The 15,000-nt window shown below is 61.1% G+C and overlaps 2 non-coding genes across 2 annotated transcripts; both read right to left on the reverse strand.

Annotated features, from left to right (window-relative positions):
* Positions 1-1,027: 1,027 nt before the first annotated feature.
* On the reverse strand, positions 1,028-1,180 carry LOC149324721 (5.8S ribosomal RNA). The gene has a single exon (XR_016286810.1). It is a non-coding gene; the product is annotated as a 5.8S ribosomal RNA (ribosomal RNA).
* Positions 1,181-2,955: 1,775 nt separating this feature from the next.
* LOC149324722 (small subunit ribosomal RNA) lies at positions 2,956-4,770 on the reverse strand. Its single transcript, XR_016286743.1, has one exon. It is a non-coding gene; the product is annotated as a small subunit ribosomal RNA (ribosomal RNA).
* Between the last annotated feature and the right edge of the window lie 10,230 nt (positions 4,771-15,000).

Genomic DNA, 15,000 nt, shown 5'->3' on the forward strand with positions numbered 1-15,000 from the left:
CTTAAATTCAGCGGGTTGTCTCGCCTGATCTGAGGTCGACACAGATATGCATTTTCTCGCGTTCGATTCCGGCGCGGTCGCGCGCGCGCGTCCTTCCCTCGTCTCCGGCCGGCACCTTCCGCCCATTCCCCGCTCTCAGTCGGCAGCACCCTCGGCGACTGCGAGCGAGACTGGAAGGCACCTCTGACCGGCGCTCGGGACGGCGCGCATTCGGTTGCGCGCGGAACACTGAACGCAGAGAGTGTGAACCCCCGACCGCCGCGGCCGAATAAATTCCCTGCCGCCTCTCTTTCCCTCGAGAGAACGACCTCGGCCTGGCGTAGGGGCATCGTCAGAGTTTTGCGTCGCCCCCGCCCCAACTGGAGTGGCCCAGTTTTTCTCGGGGCAGAGACTGCGAAGCACTTAGACCGACGGCGGACTGCGCTCGCAACGAGATCGCGTCCGTTCGACCCGTACTCGACTTCGCGCCCACTCGAGGAGGCGGTCCCTTTCCGCACAGGGTCCGGGGGACCCCTTCGTTGCCGCGCACACGGCGCGCCTCTGCGCTTTGCCGAACTGTGCTGCGCACACCGCGCTCGCGCCCGTCACCTCCCTGCACCCCGCGCGAGGTATCCCTTTTTCTCGCGCGGGCGTGCCCGGAACAGGGCGTTCCCGTCTCTGCGCTTCTCGCAGCAGTTCGGCTACTTCTCCGCGGGCCAGCAGGCAGCGCTTCGCCGCCCGTCCAAACAGCCTCGTCTCCCGTCGGACCGCTCTTTCCCTGCAGGTAATCCCTTCCTGCGGCGGTCGCTTTCTGAGGCGTGACGCTCTACGGCTAGCAGCCGCCGGCCCGCGTTACGTCAGCGCAGGGCGACCCGACTCTGCCGCTTTGCGCGCGGCTGAAGGGTTCGACCCGCTCTCCTCCTCATTCGCAAAGTCTTTCGAGGGATCTTCGGCGTTCCGTACAGAGCCGTCCTCTTTGCCGACACGGTCAAAACGAGTCGCCGGCCGCGCCATCCCCGGGCGCCGGCGCCTCTCTTGATATATGATCCGACCCTCAGACAGACGAACCCAAGGGAAGACCCAAGGGCGCAATGTGCGTTCGAAGAATCAGTGCTCAGTGTGTCCTGCAATTCACACCAAGTCTCGCAGCTGGCTGCGTTCTTCATCGACCCGAGAACCGAGTGATCCACCGCTTAGAGTCGTGCGTTTGGTTTGTTCAAATCCGTACAGTACAACCAGGGTTTTAGGCACCGGGCTTTTCCCCTGGTCTCCAGTCGCAGTTTCGACCGACGTCTTTCGCGCCTCGCAGCCGTCCGTTCGGCATGCTGCGCGTGCCTCAAAGCCAAAGCGAGCAAAGTCTCTCGAAGCTTTTGTGCGATAATGGCTTGCGCGTCACTAATAGGATGACGAGGCATTTGGCAACCACTAAGGCAGAAGTGCTGAGCCGACGCGTGACGCTCCAATTCCGGTCTTCATCAGAGGTGGGTCTTCTTGTGCCTTCTTGGGCACGCCCGCTCCGCCCGCACGGGCCTGACCGCAGAACACCTCGAAGCACCGGCGTTTGCTAGAAATATACATTCTTGGAGCTCTGTGCCACCGTCCTCACGCACCTTTCTGCGATCTGCAGCGACGCTACCCCCGGACTCCAGCAGCGGTTTTTTTTGTTGCTGTTCACACTCAACTGCTGTTCACATCTTTCAAGGCGAGTCATCACCGCCTACCGCTGCTGCACCCTTTTGTAGGGGAGGGGGTTTTCCCAACGCCCCCCGGTCCGGTCGCCCCCGGGTGCGCCATCGTGCTGCTCCCTACTCGACCATTTCGCCACATCATTGCTTCGCAAGGAGACAGGCACCGCCTAGCCGTGGCTACGCAGCGCGTACTTGGAACAAGCCGCAAAGCGGACGTTCATCAGTCTACTCCCGCAATAGGAGCCCACCGGCCACAGTGCCATGGACGGCGTTTCGGTAGCGCACCGACAGACTACTCGAAGGCTGGGAAGGACGAAGCAGCAAGAGAACCCGGCTGCCGCGAATGCGTTCAAAGTGCGGGATTATAATCCCTCGTCCTTTTCGGTCCCGGTGCCTCCTTTCGCGCCGTCGGCGCGGCGTCAGACTCCGCGCCCGCAGTGCGAGACCTTTCGCGCGCGGCCGTTCCCTGGGCCGCGCGCGTCCCGCCGCGTGCGCGTCGCGCAGAAGCGCAGTTTCCCAGCCAGCGAGCCGCGGTTCCTCTCGTACTTCGCAGCAGCCGCCGCCGTTCCCTTGGCAGCGGGCAGGCCTTTCCCTCGGCCCGCCTACCGACTGGTGGTCGCAACACGACAAAGCCAGCGAGCCGCGGTTCCTCTCGTACTTCGCAGCAGCCGCCGCCGTTCCCTTGGCAGCGGGCAGGCCTTTCCCTCGGCCCGCCTACCGACTCGTGGTCGCAACACGACAAAGCCAGCGAGCAGCGTTTCCTTTCGTACTTCGCAGCAGCCGCCGCCGTTCCCTTGGCAGCGGGCAGGCCTTTCCCTCGGCCCGCCTACCGACTCGTGGTCGCAACACGACAAAGCCAGCGAGCAGCGTTTCCTTTCGTACTTCGCAGCAGCCGCCGCCGTTCCCTTGGCAGCGGGCAGGCCTTTCCCTCGGCCCGCCTACCGACTCGTGGTCGCAACACGACAAAGCCAGCGAGCAGCGTTTCCTTTCGTACTTCGCAGCAGCCGCCGCCGTTCCCTTGGCAGCGGGCAGGCCTTTCCCTCGGCCTGCCTACCGGCTCTGTTTGCGCCTCTTCGACGGTTGTCGACAACCGAAAGCCCACCATGAGTGGTGCGTTACGCCGTTCAAACCTGCGGATACAGCCCGTCCGACTTTCCCTTGGTGACGGAGCTCCGCTGGGCGCAACAGTTTGTGCAGAGAAGCGGCTTCAGAATCTCGCAACTCCGCGGTTGAGGCCTTCCCCCGCTTATAAGTGGGGGCGGCGCCGGGTGTGACAAGCACAATCCGGTAATGATCCTTCCGCAGGTTCACCTACGGAAACCTTGTTACGACTTTTACTTCCTCTAAATGATCAAGTTTGGTCATCTTTCCAACAGACCGGCGCAACCGAAAGGCCGCGCCGGACATCGGTCCGAAGACCTCACTAAATCATTCAATCGGTAGTAGCGACGGGCGGTGTGTACAAAGGGCAGGGACGTAATCAACGCGAGCTTATGACTCGCGCTTACTGGGAATTCCTCGTTCAAGGGGAACAATTGCAAGCCCCTATCCCAATCACGAAAGAAGTTCCACGGGTTACCCAGTCTTTTCAGACAGGGATAAAGACACGCTGCTTCCTTCAGTGTAGCGCGCGTGCGGCCCCGGACATCTAAGGGCATCACAGACCTGTTATTGCTCTGTTTCGTGCGGCTAGGAGCCGCTTGTCCCTCTAAGAAGGTTGTAAGGTGCTGGGAACCCCGCACCTATTTAATAGGCTAGAGTCTCGTTCGTTATCGGAATTAACCAGACAAATCGCTCCACCAACTAAGAACGGCCATGCACCACCATCCACCGAATCAAGAAAGAGCTCTCAATCTGTCAATCCTCCCAGTGTCCGGGCCGGGTAAGTTTTCCCGTGTTGAGTCAAATTAAGCCGCAGGCTCCACTCCTGGTGGTGCCCTTCCGTCAATTCCTTTAAGTTTCAGCTTTGCAACCATACTTCCCCCGGAACCCAAATACTTTGGTTTCCCGGAAGCTGCCCGCCGAGTCATTTGAGTAACTCAGGCGGATCGCTGGTTGGCATCGTTTATGGTCAGAACTAGGGCGGTATCTGATCGCCTTCGAACCTCTGACTTTCGTTCTTGATCAAAGAAAACATTCTTGGCAAATGCTTTCGCAGTAGTTCGTCTTGCGACGGTCCAAGAATTTCACCTCTAGCGCCGCAATACGAATGCCCCCGTCTGTCCCTCTTAATCATTACCCCGTATTCCAAAAACCAACAGAACAGAAACGGGGTCTTGTTCTATTATTCCATGCAAGTTTATTCAGGCGACTCGCCTGCGTTGAGCACTCTAATTTTTTCAAAGTAAAAGCGCAGGCCACCTCGAGACGCACCAATGAAGGGCACCAAGAGAGGACCGGCATGATGTTCAGTCCGAGCCGTCGCATCGGGTAGATGCACTACTCGTCTGGAACTGAGATCCAACTACGAGCTTTTTAACCGCAGCAGCTTTAGTATACGCTATTGGAGCTGGAATTACCGCGGCTGCTGGCACCAGACTTGCCCTCCAATTGATCCTCGTTAAAGGATTTAGAGTGTACTCATTTCAATTACGGGGCCTCAAAAGAGTCCCGTATTGTTATTTTTCGTCACTACCTCCCCGTGCCGGGAGTGGGTAATTTGCGCGCCTGCTGCCTTCCTTGGATGTGGTAGCCGTTTCTCAGGCTCCCTCTCCGGAATCGAACCCTGATTCTCCGTTACCCGTAACAACCATGGTAGGCAAGTAACCTACCATCGAAAGTTGATAAGGCAGACACTTGAAAGAAACGTCGCCGGCTCATGGCCATGCGATCAGCACAAAGTTATCCAGAGTCACCACAGAGTACGGGCAGAGCCCGATGGGTCTTGGTCTAATAAAAGCGCCCGTCAGCCAAAGGCCTTCAGGCTCAATGCATGTATTAGCTCTAGAATTGCCACAGTTGTCCAAGTAGAAAGAAACGATCTAAGGAACCATAACTGATTTAATGAGCCATTCGCGGTTTCGCCTTATTTCGGCATGTACTTAGACATGCATGGCTTAATCTTTGAGACAAGCATATGATTACTGGCAGGATCAACCAGGTATGATGCATAGGCATTCCCTTTTCGCCCCAGAAGGGTGCCTCGTCGCCGCCGATAGGGCCGCCATAAACCCCCAGCGCGCGACGCATCTTTTTCGCGGCAGCTTGCGCTGCCCGTGCATCGTTCGAGCTCGCTGCGGCATCCGACCCGTAGGTACGGCAATCGCCACGCGGCAAGAGAGCACGTGTGCCTTTAGGCAAAGCATTTGTAACGCGCCCACCAGTGCGCACATCGGCCTCTAGGGCCGCAGCATTAGGCAACTGGACGGCGCTTGCTGCGTAGCCGAGACGGCCAAGCCGCCAGACGACGGGACACGCCCGCGTCTTCGGCGCGCTCGCACGGAATCGAGTCCGGGTAGCACGGAACACACCTCGTAAAACGTGGAAACAGCGTCGTCCGACAACCAGCCCCTATCGCAGACGCGGATGAGGCTGCAGACGAATGCCGTGGGGTCCGAGGGACGGGGACACGCTGGGCACGAGGCCGCATATCAGACCCGGTCACGGCGCGCACACGCGGGCGCGCGCCGCCGACTGCTCCACTGGGACCCCCATATAATAGCAGCGATAAGTACCCAGACCTCCGTGGGTGAGTAAATCGCCGTACTCGTGCCACTTTCGCCGCAAGGGCCGCACAAATCGTGCGCGCTTTGCCGCGGCATCACAACGCCGCGCTTCCGCGGCGCCCCGCACGAGCCGTACTCGTGGACATAGCCGTCGGGCGAACCGCCGTACTCGAGGCGCGTTCGCCGCAAGAGCCGCTCAAATCGTGCGCGCTTTCCTGCGGCATCGCACGAAAGCGCTGCCCCGGCGCCCCGCACGAGCCGTACTCGTGGACATTGTCATCGGGCGAACCGCCGTACTCGAGGCGCGTTGGCGGCAAGACCCCCACAAATCGTGCGCGCTTTGCTGCGGCATCGCACAAAAGCGCATCCCCGGCGCCCCGCACGAGCCGTACTCGTGGACATAGCCGTCGGGCGAAGCGCCGTACTCGAGGCGCGTTCGCCGCAAGAGCCGCTCAAATCGTGCGCGCTTTCCTGCGGCATCGCACGAAAGCGCTGCCCCGGCGCCCCGCACGAGCCGTACTCGTGGACATGGTCATCGGGCGAACCGCCGTACTCGAGGCGCGTTCGCCGCAAGAGCCGCTCAAATCGTGCGCGCTTTCCTGCGGCATCGCACGAAAGCGCTGCCCCGGCGCCCCGCACGAGCCGTACTCGTGGACATGGTCATCGGGCGAACCGCCGTACTCGAGGCGCGTTCGCCGCAAGAGCCGCTCAAATCGTGCACGCTTTCCTGCGGCATCGCACGAAAGCGCTGCCCCGGCGCCCCGCACGAGCCGTACTCGTGGACATAGCCGTCGGGCGAACCGCCGTACTCGAGGCGCGTTCGCCGCAAGAGCCGCTCAAAACGTGCGCGCTTTCCTGCGGCATCGCACAAAAGCGCTTCCCCGGCGCCCCGCACGAGCCGTACTCGTGGACATTGTCATCGGGCCAACCGCCGTACTCGAGGCGCGTTGGCGGCAAGAGCCCCTCAAATCGAGCGCGCTTTGCTGCGGCATCGCAAAAAAGCACTTCCGCGGCGCCCCGCACGAGCCGTACTCGTGGACATTGTCATCGGGCGAACCGCCGTACTCGAGGAGCGTTCGCCGCAAAAGCCACTCAAATCGTGCGCGCTTTGCTGCGGCATCGCACAACCGCGCTTCCGCGGCGCCCCGCACGAGCCGTACTCGTGGACATAGCCGTCGGGCGAGCCGCCGTACTCGAGGCGCGTTCGCCGCAAAACTCGCATAAATAATGCACAAACTCATGAAAATCACATCTGCCGAGGCCGCCTAAAGCCCGAATTCACCTCCCGGGCGTCGAGAGGTCCGTTTCGGACTTTGCTGACAAAGCGGACGCTTTACTGTTTCGCGTCTGCCTAGGCGGTATGCCCCCTTATATATGCAGCGATAAGTACCCAGACCCCCGCGGGTCATAAGCGCGTCTACCGGAGCGGGCTTCAAACGAACGTAACTCTGCCTTCCGTTGCGCGAAAGGGACGGGAAAGGTCTCAAAATATTCGCCTTTCTCAGCCCCACACGCGGAACTAAAAATTGAGCGGCTGCGCCCACGGGAACGGCCGTGAACATTCGAAAAGGCGGCCCCTTGCGAACCTGGTCAATCACCCGCTGCTCCGGCTACAGTGGAAGCAGCGGGTCGAGGAGGACTGCACAAGATGGGCGGCAGCGCGGCCGACACGTGGCGTAAATTTCGTCTCGTTCCGCCAGGTGAAAGTGCCTTTAAATATTCGAAAACCGTTTACCGCGTCCGCCGGGGAGGCAACCGCGTCTGCCTAGGCGGGACCGCGTCTGCCTAGGCGAGCTTCAAACGAGCGTAACTCTCACTTGCGTTGCGCGAAAGGGACGAGAAAGGTCTCAAAATGCTCGCCTTTCTCAGCCCCACACGCGGATCTAAAAATGGAGCGGATTCGTCCACGGGAACGGCCGCGAAGATTAGAAAAGGCGGCCCCTTGCGAGCCTGGTCAATCACCTGCTGCTCCGGCTACAGTGCAAGCAGCGAGTCCGCGATAACTGCACAAGATGCGCGCCGGCGCGGCCGAACCGTGGCGTAAATTTCGTCGCGCTCCGCCAGTTCAAAGTGCCTTTAAAAATTCGAAGACAATTTACCGCGTCTGCCTAGGCGGGACCGCGTCTGCCTAGGCGAGCTTCAAACGAGCGCAACTCTCACTTGCGTTGCGCGAAACGGACGGGAAAGGTCTCAAAATGTTCGCCTTTCTCAGCCCAACGCGCGCAACTAGAAATTGAGCGGCTGCGCTCAAGGCAACGGCCGCGAGAATTCGAAAAGGCGGCCCCTTGCGATACTGGTCAATCGCCCGCTGCTCCGGCTGCAGTGGACGCAGCGGGTCGGCGATGACTGCACAAGATGCGCGCCGGCGCGGCCGAACCGTGGCGTAAATTTCGTCGCGCTCCGCCAGTTCAAAGTGCCTTTAAAAATTCGAAGACCGTTTACCGCGTCCGCCGGGGAGGCAACCGCGTCTGCCTAGGCGGGACCGCGTCTGCCTAGGCGAGCTTCAAACGAGCGTAACTCTCACTTGCGTTGCGCGAAACGGACGGGAAAGGTCTCAAAATGTTCGCCTTTCTCAGCCCAACGCGCGGAACTAAAAATGGAGCGGATTCGCCCACGGGAACGGCCGCGAAGATTAGAAAAGGCGGCCCCTTGCGATACTGGTCAATCGCCCGCTGCTCCGGCTACAGTGCAAGCAGCGAGTCCGCGATGACAGCACAAGATGCGCGCCGGCGCGGCCGAACCGTGGCGTAAATTTGGTCGCGCTCCGCCAGTTCAAAGTGCCTTTAAAAACTCGAAGACCATTTACCGCGTCCGCCGGGGAGGCAACCGCGTCTGCCTAGGCGAGCTTCAAACGAGCGTAACTCTCACTTGCGTTGGGCGAAAGGGACGGGAAAGGTCTCAAAATGTTCGCCTTTCTCAGCCCCACACGCGGATCTAAAAATGGAGCGGATTCGCCCACGGGAACGGCCGCGAAGATTAGAAAAGGCGGCCCCTTGCGAGACTGCTCAATCGCCCGCTGCTCCGGCTACAGTGCAAGCAGCGGGTCGGCGATGACTGCACAAGATGCGCGCCGGCGCGGCCGAACCGTGGCGTAAATTTGGTCGCGCTCCGCCAGTTCAAAGTGCCTTTAAAAACTCGAAGACCGTTTACCGCGTCCGCCGGGGAGGCAACCGCGTCTGCCTAGGCGGGACCGCGTCTGCCTAGGCGAGCTTCAAACGAGCGTAACTCTCACTTGCGTTGCGCGAAAGGGACGGGAAAGGTCTCAAAATATTCGCCTCTCTCAGCCCAACACGCGGAACTAAAAATTGAGCGGCTGCGCCCACGGGAACAGCCGCGAAGATTAGAAAAGGCGGCCCCTTGCGAGCCTGGTCAATCGCCCGCTGCTCCGGCTGCAGTGGAAGCAGCGAGTCGGCGATGACTGCACAAGATGCGCGCCGGCGCGGCCGAACCGTGGCGTAAATTTCGTCGCGCTCCGCCAGTTCAAAGTGCCTTTAAAAATTCGAAGACCGTTTACCGCGTCCGCCGGGGAGGCAACCGCGTCTGCCTAGGCGGGACCGCGTCTGCCTAGGCGAGCTTCAAACGAGCGTAACTCTCACTTGCGTTGCGCGAAAGGGACGAGAAAGGTCTCAAAATGTTCGCCTTTCTCAGCCCAACGCGCGGAACTAAAAATGGAGCGGATTCGCCCACGGCAGCGGCCGCGAAGATTAGAAAAGGCGGCCCCTTGCGAGCCTGGTCAATCACCCGCTGCTCCGGCTACAGTGCAAGCAGCGAGTCCGCGATGACAGCACAAGATGCGCGCCGGCGCGGCCGAACCGTGGCGTAAATTTGGTCGCGCTCCGCCAGTTCAAAGTGCCTTTAAAAACTCGAAGACCATTTACCGCGTCCGCCGGGGAGGCAACCGCGTCTGCCTAGGCGGGACCGCGTCTGCCTAGGCGAGCTTCAAACGAGCGTAACTCTCACTTGCGTTGCGCGAAAGGGACGGGAAAGGCCTCAAAATGTTCGCCTTTCTCAGCCCCACACGCGGATCTAAAAATGGAGCGGATTCGCCCACGGGAACGGCCGCGAAGATTAGAAAAGGCGGCCCCTTGCGAGCCTGGTCAATCACCTGCTGCTCCGGCTACAGTGCAAGCAGCGAGTCCGCGATAACTGCACAAGATGCGCGCCGGCGCGGCCGAACCGTGGCGTAAATTTCGTCGCGCTCCGCCAGTTCAAAGTGCCTTTAAAAATTCGAAGACCATTTACCGCGTCCGCCGGGGAGGCAACCGCGTCTGCCTAGGCGGGACCGCGTCTGCCTAGGCGAGCTTCAAACGAGCGTAACTCTCACTTGCGTTGCGCGAAAGGGACGGGAAAGGTCTCAAAATGTTCGCCTTTCTCGGCCCCACACGCGGATCTAAAAATGGAGCGGATTCGCCCACGGGAACGGCCGCGAAGATTAGAAAAGGCGGCCCCTTGCGAGCCTGGTCAATCACGTGCTGCTCCGGCTACAGTGCAAGCAGCGAGTCCGCGATAACTGCACAAGATGCGCGCCGGCGCGGCCGAACCGTGGCGTAAATTTCGTCGCGCTCCGCCAGTTCAAAGTGCCTTTAAAAATTCGAAGACCATTTACCGCGTCTGCCTAGGCGGGACCGCGTCTGCCTAGGCGAGCTTCAAACGAGCGTAACTCTCACTTGCGTTGCGCGAAAGGGACGGGAAAGGTCTCAAAATGTTCGCCTTTCTCGGCCCCACACGCGGATCTAAAAATGGAGCGGATTCGCCCACGGGAACGGCCGCGAAGATTAGAAAAGGCGGCCCCTTGCGAGCCTGGTCAATCACGTGCTGCTCCGGCTACAGTGCAAGCAGCGAGTCCGCGATAACTGCACAAGATGCGCGCCGGCGCGGCCGAACCGTGGCGTAAATTTCGTCGCGCTCCGCCAGTTCAAAGTGCCTTTAAAAATTCGAAGACCATTTACCGCGTCTGCCTAGGCGGGACCGCGTCTGCCTAGGCGAGCTTCAAACGAGCGTAACTCTCACTTGCGTTGCGCGAAAGGGACGGGAAAGGTCTCAAAATGTTCGCCTTTCTCGGCCCCACACGCGGATCTAAAAATGGAGCGGATTCGCCCACGGGAACGGCCGCGAAGATTAGAAAAGGCGGCCCCTTGCGAGCCTGGTCAATCACCTGCTGCTCCGGCTACAGTGCAAGCAGCGAGTCCGCGATAACTGCACAAGATGCGCGCCTGCGCGGCCGAACCGTGGCGTAAATTTCGTCGCGTTCCGCCAGTTCAAAGTGCCTTTAAAAATTCGAAGACCATTTACCGCGTCTGCCTAGGCGGGACCGCGTCTGCCTAGGCGAGCTTCAAACGAGCGTAACTCTCACTTGCGTTGCGCGAAAGGGACGGGAAAGGTCTCAAAATGTTCGCCTTTCTCAGCCCCACACGCGGAACTAAAAATTGAGCGGCTGCGCCCACGGGAACCGCCGCGAAGATTAGAAAAGGCGGCCCCTTGCGAGCCTGGTCAATCACCTGCTGCTCCGGCTACAGTGCAAGCAGCGAGTCCGCGATAACTGCACAAGATGCGCGCCTGCGCGGCCGAACCGTGGCGTAAATTTGGTCGCGCTCCGCCAGTTCAAAGTGCCTTTAAAAACTCGAAGACCGTTTACCGCGTCCGCCGGGGAGGCAACCGCGTCTGCCTAGGCGGGACCGCGTCTGCCTAGGCGAGCTTCAAACGAGCGTAACTCTCACTTGCGTTGCGCGAAAGGGACGGGAAAGGTCTCAAAATGTTCGCCTCTCTCAGCCCAACGCGCGGAACTAGAAATTGAGCGGCTGCGCCCACGGGAACCGCCGCGAAGACTAGAAAAGGCGGCCCCTTGCGAGCCTGGTCAATCACCTGCTGCTCCGGCTACAGTGCAAGCAGCGAGTCCGCGATAACTGCACAAGATGCGCGCCGGCGCGGCCGAACCGTGGCGTAAATTTCGTCGCGCTCCGCCAGTTCAAAGTGCCTTTAAAAATTCGAAGACCATTTACCGCGTCTGCCTAGGCGGGACCGCGTCTGCCTAGGCGAGCTTCAAACGAGCGTAACTCTCACTCGCGTTGCGCGAAAGGGACGAGAAAGGTCTCAAAATGTTCGCCTTTCTCAGCCCCACACGCGGATCTAAAAATGGAGCGGATTCGCCCACGGGAACGGCCGCGAAGATTACAAAAGGCGGCCCCTTGCGAGCCTGGTCAATCGCCCGCTGCTCCGGCTGCATTGGAAGCAGCGAGTCGGCGATGACTGCACAAGATGCGTCGCGGTGCGGCCGACACGTGGCGTAAATTTCGTCGCGTTCCGCCAGTTAAAAGTGCCCTTAAAAGTTCGAAGACCGTTCACCGCGTCCGCCGGGGAGGCAACCGCGTCTGCCTAGGCGGGACCGCGTCTGCCTAGGCGAGCTTCAAACGAGCGTAACTCTGCCTTGCGTTGCGCGAAAGGGACGGGAGAGGTCTCAAAATGTTCGCCCTTCTCAGCCCAACGCGCGCAACTAAAAACTGAGCGGCTGCGCTCAAGGCGACGGCCGCGAGAATTCGAAAAGGCGGCCCCTTGCGAGACTGGTCAATCACCCGCTGCTCCGGCTACATTGGAAGCAGCGGGTCGGGGATGACTGCACAAGATGCGCGCCGGCGCGGCCGACGCGTGGCGTAAATTTCGTCGCGTTCCGCCAGGTAAAAGTGCCTCTAAAAACTCGAAGACCATTTACCGCGTTCGCCGGGGAGGGAACCGCGTCTGCCTAGGCGGGACCGCGTCTGCCTAGGCGAGACTGTTGAATCGCCCCTATCTCGAGCGAGAATGGCAGGAAAACGACGGGACCGGTGGCAAAAGATTCGCCTGCACACTGACTTCAAATTCGTAGGCTTGAGACATAGGGGCCGGCCGTGAAAAGTTTGAAATGGTCAAAGTCTCCCTGTCGCGAGCGGTTAATCGCCCGCTGCTCCGACCGCAATGTGATGATCGAAAAAGATGCGCCGCAGCGCGGCCGACGCGGCGCTGTAAAATTCGTCGTGCTCCGCCAAAGAAAAGGACCTTTAAAAATTCGAAAACCCCGTACCGCGTCTGCCTAGGCGATACCGTTCAATCGCACGTATCTCGGCCCAGACTGGCAGCAAAGTGACGAGATTGGTAACAAAAGATTCGCCTTTGAACGCCCTACACAGGGAAGGCAAAGTCGCAAACGACTTTCGTCCCGCGTCGGCCGGGGCGAACGCGCCCGAACGGCAAAGTCCGAATAAAGCGACCCCGTCTACCGGGGCAGACGCGCCCGAACGGCAAAGTCCGAAAGAGGCGACCCCGTCTACCGGGGCAGACGCGCCCGAACGGCAAAGTCCGAAAGAGGCGACCCCGTCTACCGGGGCAGACGCGCCCGAACGGCAAAGTCCGAATAAAGCGACCCCGTCTACCGGGGCAGACGCGCCCGAACGGCAAAGTCCGAATAAAGCGACCCCGTCTACCGGGGCAGACGCGCCCGAACGGCAAAGTCCGAATAAAGCGACCCCGTCTACCGGGGCAGACGCGCCGGAACGGCAAAGTCCGAAAGAGGCAACCCCGTCTACCGGGGCAGACGCGCCCGAACGGCAAAGTCCGAATAAAGCGACCCCGTCTACCGGGCCAGACGCGCCCGAACGGCAAAGTCCGAATAAAGCGACCCCGTCTACCGGGGCAGACGCGCCCGAACGGCAAAGTCCGAATAAAGCGACCCCGTCTACCGGGGCAGACGCGCCGGAACGGCAAAGTCCGAAAGAGGCAACCCCGTCTACCGGGGCAGACGCGCCCGAACGGCAAAGTCCGAATAAAGCGACCCCGTCTACCGGGCCAGACGCGCCCGAACGGCAAAGTCCGAAAGAGGCGACCCCGTCTACCGGGGCAGACGCGCCCGAACGGCAAAGTCCGAAAGAGGCGACCCCGTCTACCGGGGCAGACGCGCCCGAACGGCAAAGTCCGAATAAAGCGACCCCGTCTACCGGGGCAGACGCGCCCGAACGGCAAAGTCCGAATAAAGCGACCCCGTCTACCGGGGCAGACGCGCCGGAACGGCAAAGTCCGAAAGAGGCAACCCCGTCTACCGGGGCAGACGCGCCCGAACGGCAAAGTCCGAAAGAGGCAACCCCGTCTACCGGGGCAGACGCGCCCGAACGGCAAAGTCCGAATAAAGCGACCCCGTCTACCGGGCCAGACGCGCCCGAACGGCAAAGTCCGAAAGAGGCGACCCCGTCTACCGGGGCAGACGCGCCCGAACGGCAAAGTCCGAAAGAGGCGACCCCGTCTACCGGGGCAGACGCGCCCGAACGGCAAAGTCCGAATAAAGCGACCCCGTCTACCGGGGCAGACGCGCCCGAACGGCAAAGTCCGAATAAAGCGACCCCGTCTACCGGGGCAGACGCGCCGGAACGGCAAAGTCCGAAAGAGGCAACCCCGTCTACCGGGGCAGACGCGCCCGAACGGCAAAGTCCGAATAAAGCGACCCCGTCTACCGGGGCAGACGCGCCCGAACGGCAAAGTCCGAAAGAGGCAACCCCGTCTACCGGGGCAGACGCGCCCGAACGGCAAAGTCCGAATAAAGCGACCCCGTCTACCGGGGCAGACGCGCCCGAACGGCAAAGTCCGAAAGAGGCGACCCCGTCTACCGGGGCAGACGCGCCCGAACGGCAAAGTCCGAATAAAGCGACCCCGTCTACCGGGGCAGACGCGCCCGAACGGCAAAGTCCGAATAAAGCGACCCCGTCTACCGGGGCAGACGCGCCGGAACGGCAAAGTCCGAAAGAGGCAACCCCGTCTACCGGGGCAGACGCGCCCGAACGGCAAAGTCCGAATAAAGCGACCCCGTCTACCGGGGCAGACGCGCCCGAACGGCAAAGTCCGAATAAAGCGACCCCGTCTACCGGGCCAGACGCGCCCGAACGGCAAAGTCCGAAAGAGGCGACCCCGTCTACCGGGGCAGACGCGCCCGAACGGCAAAGTCCGAAAGAGGCGACCCCGTCTACCGGGGCAGACGCGCCGGAACGGCAAAGTCCGAAAGAGGCAACCCCGTCTACCGGGGCAGACGCGCCCGAACGGCAAAGTCCGAATAAAGCGACCCCGTCTACCGGGCCAGACGCGCCCGAACGGCAAAGTCCGAATAAAGCGACCCCGTCTACCGGGGCACACGCGCCCGAACGGCAAAGTCCGAATAAAGCGACCCCGTCTACCGGGGCAGACGCGCCGGAACGGCAAAGTCCGAAAGAGGCAACCCCGTCTACCGGGGCAGACGCGCCCGAACGGCAAAGTCCGAATAAAGCGACCCCGTCTACCGGGCCAGACGCGCCCGAACGGCAAAGTCCGAAAGAGGCGACCCCGTCTACCGGGGCAGACGCGCCCGAACGGCAAAGTCCGAAAGAGGCGACCCCGTCTACCGGGGCAGACGCGCCCGAACGGCAAAGTCCGAATAAAGCGACCCCGTCTACCGGGGCAGACGCGCCCGAACGGCAAAGTCCGAATAAAGCGACCCCGTCTACCGGGGCAGACGCGCCGGAACGGCAAAGTCCGAAAGAGGCAACCCCGTCTACCGGGGCAGACGCGCCCGAACGGCAAAGTCCGAAAGAGGCGACCCCGTCTACCGGGGCAGACGCGCCCGAACGGCAAAGTCCGAAAGAGGCGACCCCGTCTACCGGGGCAGACGCGCCCGAACG

Source organism: Amblyomma mixtum, unplaced genomic scaffold (assembly GCF_055824585.1).
Source record: "Amblyomma mixtum isolate Tamu unplaced genomic scaffold, ASM5582458v1 scaffold_21, whole genome shotgun sequence".
NCBI classification, from domain to species: domain Eukaryota; kingdom Metazoa; phylum Arthropoda; class Arachnida; order Ixodida; family Ixodidae; genus Amblyomma; species Amblyomma mixtum.